This window comes from Arachis hypogaea, chromosome 11 (genome assembly GCF_003086295.3).
Source record: "Arachis hypogaea cultivar Tifrunner chromosome 11, arahy.Tifrunner.gnm2.J5K5, whole genome shotgun sequence".
NCBI classification, from domain to species: Eukaryota; Viridiplantae; Streptophyta; class Magnoliopsida; order Fabales; family Fabaceae; genus Arachis; species Arachis hypogaea.
The window spans coordinates 19059443-19070073 of NC_092046.1; the positions used below are offsets into that span (position 1 = coordinate 19059443).

The 10631-nt window shown below is 37.2% G+C and overlaps 1 non-coding gene across 1 annotated transcript; it reads left to right on the forward strand.

The window, feature by feature from the left end:
- Nucleotides 1-2311: 2311 nt before the first annotated feature.
- LOC112725484 (small nucleolar RNA R71) lies at nt 2312-2419 on the forward strand. Its single transcript, XR_003164590.1, has one exon. It is a non-coding gene; the product is annotated as a small nucleolar RNA R71 (small nucleolar RNA).
- The last annotated feature ends 8212 nt before the right edge of the window (nt 2420-10631 follow it).

Sequence of the window (10631 nt, forward strand, 5' to 3'; positions counted from 1 at the left end):
TTTGGGTGGGAAATTGGTTTTGAATTTTGAAGGTAGGTGGAGTTTATGAGGTAGGTTTATTGGGAAGAGTGGGTGGATGTGAGTGGTGAAGGTTTAGTGGGAAGAGTGTTTATGGGTTTGTGTGAAAGAGAGTGGTGAGAAGAAGTGAGTGGAGGTAGGTGGAGATCCTGTGGGGTCCACAGATCCTGAGGTGTTCAAGGAATTACATCCCTGCACCCATTAGGCATGTAAAAATGCCTTTGTACCCAACTCTGGGCGTTCAGCGCCAGGTTGGTGGCCATTTTGGGCGTTCAACGCCCATTTGTGTGCCATTTCTGGCGTTGAACGCCAGAACCATGCCTGTTCTGGCGTTCAGCACCCAGAAGCTACCTATTTTGGGCGTTCAGCGCCAGAACCATGCTCTGTTCTGGCGCTGAACGCCAGACAGATGCTCCTCCAGGGTGTAATTTTTCTTCTGCTGTTTTTGATTCCGTTTTCAATTTTTCTATTTATTTTGTGACTCCACATGATCATGAACCTAAGAAAACATGAAAAACAATAAAAATAAGAATTAGATAAACATTGGGTTGCCTCCCAACAAGCGCTTCTTTAATGTCAATAGCTTGACAGTGGGCTCTCATGGAGCCTCACAGATGTGCAGAGCTTTGTTGGGACTCTCCAACACCAAACTTAGAGTTTGGATATGGGAGTTCAACACCAAACTTAGAGTTTGGTTGTGGCCTCCCAACACCAAACTTAGAATTTGACTGTGGGGGCTTTGGTTGACTCTGCTTGGAGAGAAGCTTTTCCTGCTTCCTCTCCATGGTTGCAGAGGGAGATCCTTGAGTTTTGAATACAAGGGAGTTCTCATTCCATTGAAGGACTATTTCACCTCTGTCAACATCAATCACAGCTCTTGCTGTGGCCAGGAAAGGTCTTCCTAGGATGATGGATTCATCCTCTTCCTTTCCAGTATCCAGGACTATGAAATCAGTAGGTACGTAAAGGCCCTCAACCTTTACTAATACATCTTCTACTTGTCCATAAGCCTGTCTTCTTGAGCTGTCTGCCATCTCTAGTGAGATTTTAGCAGCTTGCACCCCATAGATTCCCAGTTTCTCTATTACAGAGAGGGGCATGAGGTTTATTCCTGAACCAAGGTCACACAGAGCCTTAAAGATCATGGTGCCTATGGTACAGGGTATTATGAACTTTCCAGGATCCTGTCTCTTCTGAGGCAATGTCAGTTGATCCAGATCACTTAGTTCATTGATGAACAAGGGAGGTTCAACTTCCCAAGCATCAATGCCAAACAATTTGGCATTCAGCTTCATGATTGCACCAAGAAACTTGGCAGTTTGCTTTTCAGTGACATCCTCATTCTCTTCAGAAGAGGAATACTCATCAGAGCTCATGAAGGGCATAAGGAGGTTCAATGGAATCTCTATGGTCTCTAGATGAGCCTCAGAGTCCTTTGGTTCCTCAGAGGGAAGCTCCTTATTGATCACTGGACGTCCCAGGAGGTCTTCCTCCTTGGGATTCACGTCCTCTCCTCTCCTCACAGGTTCGGCCATGGCGCTTATGTCAATGGCCTTGCACTCTCCTTTTGGGTTCTCTTTTGTATTGCTTGGGAGAGTACTAGGAGGGATTTCAGTGATCCTTTTACTCAGCTGGCCCACTTGTGCTTCCAGATTTCTAATGGAAGACCTTGTTTCATTCATGAAACTTACAGTGGCCTTAGATAGATCAGAGACTAGATTTGCTAATTAGAAGCATTTTGTTCAGAGTTCTCTGTCTGTTGCTGAGTTGATGATGGAAAAGGTTTGCTATTGCTAAACCTGTTTCTTCCACCATTATTAAAGCCTTGTTGGGGCTTTTGATCCTTCCATGAGAAATTTGGATGATTTCTCCATGTTGAGTTATAGGTGTTTCCATAAGGTTCACCTAAGTAATTTACCTCTGCTATTGCAGGGTTCTCAGGATCATAGGCTTCTTCTTCAGAAGATGCCTCTTGAGTACTGTTGGATGCAGCTTGCATTCCATGCAGACTCTGAGAAATCATATTGACTTGCTGAGTCAATATTTTATTCTGAGCCAATATGGCATTCAGAGTATCAACTTCAGGAACTCCCTTCTTCATAGGCGTCCCATTGCTCACAGGATTCCTTTCAGAAGTGTACATGAACTGCTTATTAGCAACCATGTCAATGAGTTCTTGAGCTTCTGCAGGCGTTTTCTTTAGGTGAATGGATCCACCTGCAGAGGTATCCAATGACATCTTAGATAACTCAGACAGACCATCATAGAATATATCCAGGATGGTCCATTCTGAAAGCATGTCAGAAGGACACTTTTTGGTCAACTGTTTGTATCTTTTCCAAGCTTCATAGAGGGATTCACCTTCTTTCTGTCTGAAGGTTTGAACATCAGCTCTAAGCTTGCTCAGCTTTTGAGGAGGAAAGTACTTGGCTAAGAAAGCCGTGACCAGCTTATCCCAAGAGTTCAGGCTGTCTTTGGGTTGAGAATCCAACCATAATCTAGCTCTGTCTCTTACAGCAAAAGGGAAAAGCATGAGCCTGTAGACTTCAGGATCTACTCCATTAGTCTTAACAGTATCACATATTTGCAAGAATTCAGTTAAGAACTGAAAAGGATCTTCAGATGGAAGTCCATGAAACTTGCAGTTCTGCTACATCAGAGAAACTAATTAAGGTTTCAGCTCAAAGTTGTTTGCTCCAATGGCAGGAATGGAGATGCTTCTTCCATGTAGATTGGAATTAGGTGCAGTAAAGTCACCAAGCATCTTCCTTACATTATTATTATTTTCGGCTGCCATCTCCTTTTCCTGTTCGAAAATTTCTGAAAGGTTATCTCTGGATTGTTGTATTTTAGCTTCTCTTAATTTTCTCTTCAGAGTCCTTTTAGGTTCTGGATCTGCTTCCACAATAATGTTCTTGTCCTTGCTCCTGCTCATATGACAAAGAAGAAGGCACAGAAAAATAATAATAATAATAAAGATCCTTTATACCACAGTATAGGGATCCCTTTATGAGTGGAAGAAAAGAGGGGGAGACAAAGAATGTGATGTAATGGAAGAAACACAACTGTGAGGATGGAAGAGAGGTGAGATGAGATGTTAGGATATGAATGAATAAATAGAATGAGATGGGGGAGGAAATTTTCGAAAATTTATTTTGAAAAAGAGTTAGTGATTTTTGAAAAATGGTTTTTTGAAAATTGTTAGCATTTTTTCGAAAATTTTTGAAATCAAAAATGAAAATAAAAATAATTAGTTAATTAAAAAGAAATTTTTGAAAAAGGGGGAGATATTTTCGAAAATTAGAAAGGGAGAATTAGTTAGGTGATTTTGAAAAAGTTAAGAAACAAACAAAAAGTTAGTTAGTTAGTTGAAACAAATTTTGAAAAGATAAGAAGTTAGGAGGTTAGGAAAGATATTTTGAAAAGATATTTTTGAAAAAGATAAGATGAGAAGATATTTTTGAAAAGATATGATAGAAATTAGTTTTTGAAAAAGATTTGACTTTTAAAATCTCAATTAATGACTTGATTCATAAGAAATCACAAGATATGATTCTAGAACTCAAAGTTTGAATCTTTCTTAACAAGCAAGTAACAAACTTCAAATTTTTGAATCAAAACATTAATTGATTATGTTATTTTCGAAAATTTGGTATAAAAATAAGAAAAAAATTTTTGAAAAATTTTTTTGAAATTTTCGAAAATAATTAAGAATTTTGAAAAAGATTTGACTTTTGAAAAAGATTTTGAAAAAGATAAGATTTTCAAATTGAAAATTTGATTTGACTCATAAGAAACAATTTGATTTTAAAAATTTTTGAAAAAGTCAATCCAAATTTTCGAATTTGATGAGAGAAAAGAGGAAAGATATTTTTTTGATTTTTTGAATTTTTATGATGCAAGAGAAAAACACTAAAAAGATGCAATGCATGAAATTTTTGAATCAAAACAATGAATGCGTGTATGAATGATATGAATGTCAAGATGAACACCAAGAACACTTTGAATGTCAAGATGAACATCAAGAACATATTTTTGAAAAATTTTTAATGCAAAGAAAACATGCAAGACACCAAACTTAGAATTCTTTAATGCTTAGGCATTAAGAATTCAAGAATGCATATGATAAACATGAAAAGACACAAAACATGAAAACATCAAGATCAAACAAGAAGACTTACCAAGAACAACTTGAAGATCATGAAGAACACTATGAATGCATGATATTTTCGAAAAATGCTAGATGCATATGCAAGTGACACCAAACTTATGATATGACTCAAGACTCAAACAAGAAACAGAAAAATATTTTTGATTTTATGATTTTCTAAATTTTTTTTTTTTTGGATTTTTTTCGAAAATTATATGAAAAAGAAAAAAAATAAGGATTCCAAAATTTTTAATATGAATTCCAGGAATATTGCCATGTTAGTCTAAAGCTTCAGTCCAAGAATTAGACATGGCTCACTAGCCAGCCAAGCTTTCAATGAAAGCTCCAGTCCAAAACACTAGACATGGCCAATGGCCAGCCAAGCTTTAGCATGTGATTCAGACATGACATGCCTGACATGCCCTACAGTCGTATAAAGTGATGGTTGGAAGCCTCAGTCCAAACGAATTTAGACATGGCTTTACAGCCAGCCAGGCTTCACATGCTTCATGAAACACTAGAATTCATTCTTAAAAATTTTGAATAAAATTTTGAAAACATTTTTATTTTTTTCGAAAACAAAAGAGAAATTGAAAATATTTTTGAAAGATTTTTGAAAAGAAAACGAAAAGAAAGTTACCCAATCTGAGCAACAAGATGAACCGTCAGTTGTCCAAACTCAAACAATCCCCGGCAACGGCGCCAAAAACTTGGTGCACGAAATTGTGATGTCCAGGCTCGAACAATCCCTGGTAATGGCTCCAAAGCTTGGTGCTTTGATCTTAATTCATAATTTTCACAACTTCGATACAACTAACCAGCAAGTGCATTGGGTCGTCCAAGTAATACCTTACGTGAGTAAGGGTCGAATCCCACGGAGATTGTTGGTATGAAGCAAGCTATGGTCACCTTGTAAATCTTAGTCAGGCAGATATAAAGTGATAATGGTGTTTTCGAATATTATATAACAAAATAGGGATAGAGATACTTATGTAAATCATTGGTAGGAATTTCAGATAAGCGAATGGAGATGCTTTTCGTTCCTCTGAACCTCTGCTTTCCTGCTATCTTCATCCAATCAGTCTTACTCCTTTCCATGGCTAGCTTTATGTGATACATCACCACTGTCAACGGCTACTTTCGGTCATCTCACGGGAAAATGATCCAATGCCCTGTCACGGCACGGCTAATCGTCTGGAGGCATCACCCTTGCCAATGGCTTCATCTTATCATCTCAGTGAATAATATGCTCACGCACCCTGTCACGGCACGGCTATTCATCTGTCGGTTCTCGATCATGCTGGAATAGGATTTACTATCCTTTTGCGTCTGTCACTAACGCCCTGCAATCGCGAGTTCGGAGCTCGTCACAGTCATTCAATCATTGAATCCTACTCGGAATACCACAGACAAGGTTTAGACCTTCCGGATTCTCTTGAATGCCGCCATCATTCTAGCTTACGCCACGAAGATTCTGGTTAGGAGATCTAAGAGATACTCATTCTAGCTTATTTCATGTAGAACAGAAGTGTTTGTCAGACACGCGTTCATAAGGGAGAAGGATGATGAGCGTCACACATAATCATCACCTTCATCACGTTCTTGGGTGCGAATGGATATCTTAGAAGCGAAATAAGAAGGATTGAATAGAAAACAGTAGTACTTTGCATTAATCTTTGAGGAACAGCAGAGCTCCACACCTTAATCTATGGAGTGTAGAAACTCTACCGTATGAAAATACATAAGTGAAGGTCCAGGCATGGCCGAGATGGCCAGCCCCCTAAAACGTGATCACAGGATCAAAATACAATCCAGGATGGTCAATAAGACTAGTAAAGGGTCCTATTTATAATAAACTAGTCACTAGGGTTTACATGAGTAAGTAATTGATGCATAAATCCACTTCCGGGGCCCACTTGGTGTGTGTTTGGGCTGAGCTTAAGTGTTCCATGTGCAGAGGCCATTTGTGGAGTTGAACGCCAGTTTCTGTGCCAGTTTGGGCGTTCAACTCTGGTTTTGGATCCTTTTCTGGCGCTGGACGCCAGATTTGGGCAGAAGGCTGGCGTTGAACGCCAGTTTACATCATCAATTCTTGGCCAAAGTATGGACTATTATATATTTCTGGAAAGCCCTGGATGTCTACTTTCCAACGCAATTGGAAGCGCTCCATTTCGAGTTTTGTAGCTCCAGAAAATCCACTTTGAGTGCAGGAAGGTCAGAATCCAACAGCATCAGCAGTCCTTTTTCAACCTCTGAATCTGATTTCTGCTCAAGTCCCTCAATTTCAGCCAGAAAATACCTGAAATCACAGAAAAACACACAAACTCATAGTAAAGTCCAGAAATGTGAATTTAACATAAAAACTAATGAAAACATCCCTAAAAGTAACTAGATCCTACTAAAAACATACTAAAAACAATGCCAAAAAGCGTATAAATTATCCGCTCATCAAAGCTACATACAGAATTTAAATGAGACCTCCATCTAGTATCTCTAGCTCTTTGCAAAGTACCAATTTGATTAAATTCACTACCTGTCACTATTTGATTCTTGGCAATTAAGTTAACAACATTATTTGCTTAAGCAATCCTTAACTGATCATGATATTTAGGAGAAACAGTCACAACATTCACAATTAGTGTAAGTTTTGAAAAGAATTGATGAACATAGAAAACTTCTTTGGCTGTAGAAACAAGTGCTAATTCTAATCTATGAGCAAGATAATGAATGTAATAAGCAAAAGGGAAATCTTTCAAAAATAGAGCTTGCAATCCATTCCATTCACCACGCATATTACTAGCTTTATCATACCCTTATCCACTAAGATTTTGAGCATCAAGATTATGACGAGAAAGAATTGATGAAATTTCTGTTTTCAATGTCAAAGAACATGTATCAGAAACATGTATAAGATCAAAAAATCTTTCTTGAACACAACCGTGCTTGTCTACAAATCTCAAAACTACAGACATTTGTTTTCGCTTTGACTCATCTCTTGCTTCATCAATAATTATACAAAATTTAGAATCACCAATTTCTTCTCGAATTATTGCACGCACTTTTTTAGTAAAGACATGCAATATATCTTTTTGAATACTAAAAGATATATATTGAGCATTTTTAGGAGCATTTTGAAGGACAACATTATTAACATTCTGATTACAAAAAGCTAAAAACTTAATTAACTCAATAAATTTTTTTCTATTCAAAGATCCAGGACTTTCATCATCGCCTCTAAATGCACATGCTTGAAATGCAAGCCATCGAATAACATCAATAGATGTCTTCAACCTTAAGCGGTTATTTGTAATAGTTTCATCATTATGCCTATCAAGAACTTTGTCTATATACTTAGATTGAGACATTAAATCATCACAAGATTTTACATATAAATTATGGGGAGAATTAAGAATAGAACTCTCGTGACATACAAATGTACAATTCGCTCCATTGTTTACTTTCTTCCAATTACTAAATCCTAACTCTGAAAATGCATTTTTTTCATCATTGCGAGCACCATAATGTTACCAAACAAGTAACAAGACAAACAATAAGCAGCATCTTTTTCTAGTGAATATTCTAACCAACTTGAAAATTTTTTAAACCAATAATTGAAAATATCGACGGTGATTGTTATTACCAGAAGCTGGATAGCTAATATTTGTTGGTTGGTATGGCCCAACTATTATGTATGCTCTATGAATCTTATCATATTCATTGACATTATACTGCCAAATTGGACGTCGCTTTTCTGGATCCCTTTCTAGTAAAGAGATATCAACATCTCTTTCTAATCTTAGAACTTTGCCTTCATGTTGATGTATATTTTGAGTAAGATTAGAGAATTCAGTTACTTGAACTTCTTGTGAAATAAAATTAGAGGTTGACTTATTTGAACTCTAACATTATTAATAACTTTTCTCTTAAAGATTGCATTAATTTTATTTTGCTTTCTCATCATAAAATGTTCTAGTTTTTTTATCTGAAAAAAAAAATCAAATAATTATATACTCATATGAATAAATAAAGTCTAAATATTTTTTATTAATTAAATATCAATAACAATATTTTTTCACTAAATCACTATTAATTTCACTAAAAAAAGAAATAAAAAGAAAGAGAGAAAATAAATCTTAAAGATAAATAAGTCATTTAACTATGTGAATACCAAAAAATAAAATTATATTATTTTATAGTAAAAAAATATGATTTGTTAATTAATATTTTTATACAATTATATAAAAGAAATAAAAAATAGAACGAGTAATGAATACATTTGCTTTAATTGATTTAACGATGATTGAAGACTTTGACACTTGACAGATGACAACGAAATGAGGCGTCAAAAAGAATAAGAACATAAAGAAAGAGATTGTAGTGTTTACTATTTAGAGATTTAAAAAAAATTTAAAAATCATTATATTTTATTTGGGTCAGACTTCTTAGTTCATGCTACTATTTTTAAAAAAAAAATTGGGGGCCAAACTTTCACTTGCCTCTCATGTATCCTTCCCTGATTTGAGGTAAAAATAGAAGATAAGAAAAAAAAAGAGAAAAAAATTAGTAAAAAAATAATTTTTTTTGTTTGATTGATTAAAAAAATAAAAAAAGTGAATAGTGTTACGATGGGTAACCGGAGATTAATGGGCTGGACTCGTTAGGTTGGCCCGATCGTCTGAGGAGGGAAGCCTTCACAATAGATCACTCTTCTGGGCCTCCGTCCGACTTGTGAGTACGAATGAGCGGGGGGTAGTACCTGCAAAGACACTCCGATGCCTAAGTCAGCAAGGGCGTAAGCAGGTTTAGGAAATATTGAGACTTAGTGATACCTGAGGAGTGTCAGTGTATTTATAGTGGTGAAACAATAACCACCGTTGAAGTAGTTCCACATTTTGAGATGGATAACCGTCCCTTTATCTTAGGAAAGTTGAGATATGGCCCCTGGAAGTGGGTTGAGAGATTTTAGGGGCGGTTACTAGCTTGAATGAGTGCCTATCTGCCAGCTAATCTTAGTTCCTGACTTCTTTAGGGCAAGACATGTTAAGAACCGACTTCTCCAAGGGAAGGTCGGTGTAGGATGAGGCCCAATCCTTTGGGTTGGGCCTTTCATTTAGACCTGGGACTTAGCGTTGGGCCAGGATATAAGCAGTGCCCTTACTCGAGCCCAATTTCTTTTAAGAGTTGGGGTCGAGTATTTAACTCAGGACCGTAACTGACCTGATAGGGGACCGACGTGATGTTTCAGAACCGATGTGTTTTAAATTCTCGACAGTCGCGTCTAATCAAACGTCGCGTCCGTTAGGGATTTATGTATTCATACGCGGGGATCAGTTACATTGGGAACGGTGCTTCTCTTTAAATGATGGCTTCCGTTTTTACCATTATGCCCCCCAACATTTTTATAAATACTTTCCCTCTCTTTCCTTGCTTTGTTTCTGAAAATTTTCACACTTCCTCTCTTCTGTTCGGAAGAAGCTTTTGTTCGAAGGAATTCATCTTGCCCCTATCCTTTTTCAAGCAAAGGTTAGTTCTCCTCTACTCTCTTTTTTATAAAATGCTTTCATTTGCGTGTTTTTATTTTTAGAGAGGAGGGTTGGTTTGTAGGCTTCTAGTGATTCTATTTTGTTTGATTTTCAGGCCCCTTAGAGACCCTGTTTTTGATCCTTTTTTCTTTTTCCTTTGTAGGTTTCACTAACCCCTTCTAGGAAAAATGTCTTCTATAGAAACCCTTGCTCAGTGGGTGGATGTCACGGTTCTGGAGGAAGAACCTTTTGTTGATACTGACTTCATCACCAATCTTCGCACTCATTATAGGCTTTGCACCTCTGATGAAAATGAGCCGAAATATGAACTGATTGCCCCGGGTCTGGAAGACCGGGTTTGTTTTGGCAGGGCTTCTAAGGCAGCCCCTCATTTTTTCTATATATATGAGAGCATGATCACTTGCCTGGGCATTTTTCTTCCTTTTTCCGACTTTGAGATTGCTGTTTTACGCCATTGTCATGTTGCTCCCACCCAACTGCACCATAATTCTTGGGGTTTTTTGAAAATTTACCAATTTATCAGCCATGCTTTAGATTTTTCGACTTCTCCGAGGATTTTCTTTTTCCTCTTTCACATGATCAAGCCTTTTAGTGGGCAAAATAACAAACAACAGTGGGTGTCTTTCCGAGCTATACAAGGTCGGAGAGTCTTCACTCTTTTTGATAAATCGTTTCATGACTTCAAAAATTATTTTTTCAAATTTCAAGCTGTAGAAGGTCACCATCCATTTTTTCTAGATGAGAATTCTTCCCCTCGCTTCCCTCTGTACTGGTTGGAGGCCTCCCCCTGTGAGAAATATAGTTTGGATGATTTGGACGAAGTGGAGACAGCTATCGTGGGGTTCCTCCGAGAAGTATGGGGGAAGGCCCCTTATCTGGATACAAAAAAGTTTCTACAGGGGTCTCCGACCTTTGTCCAG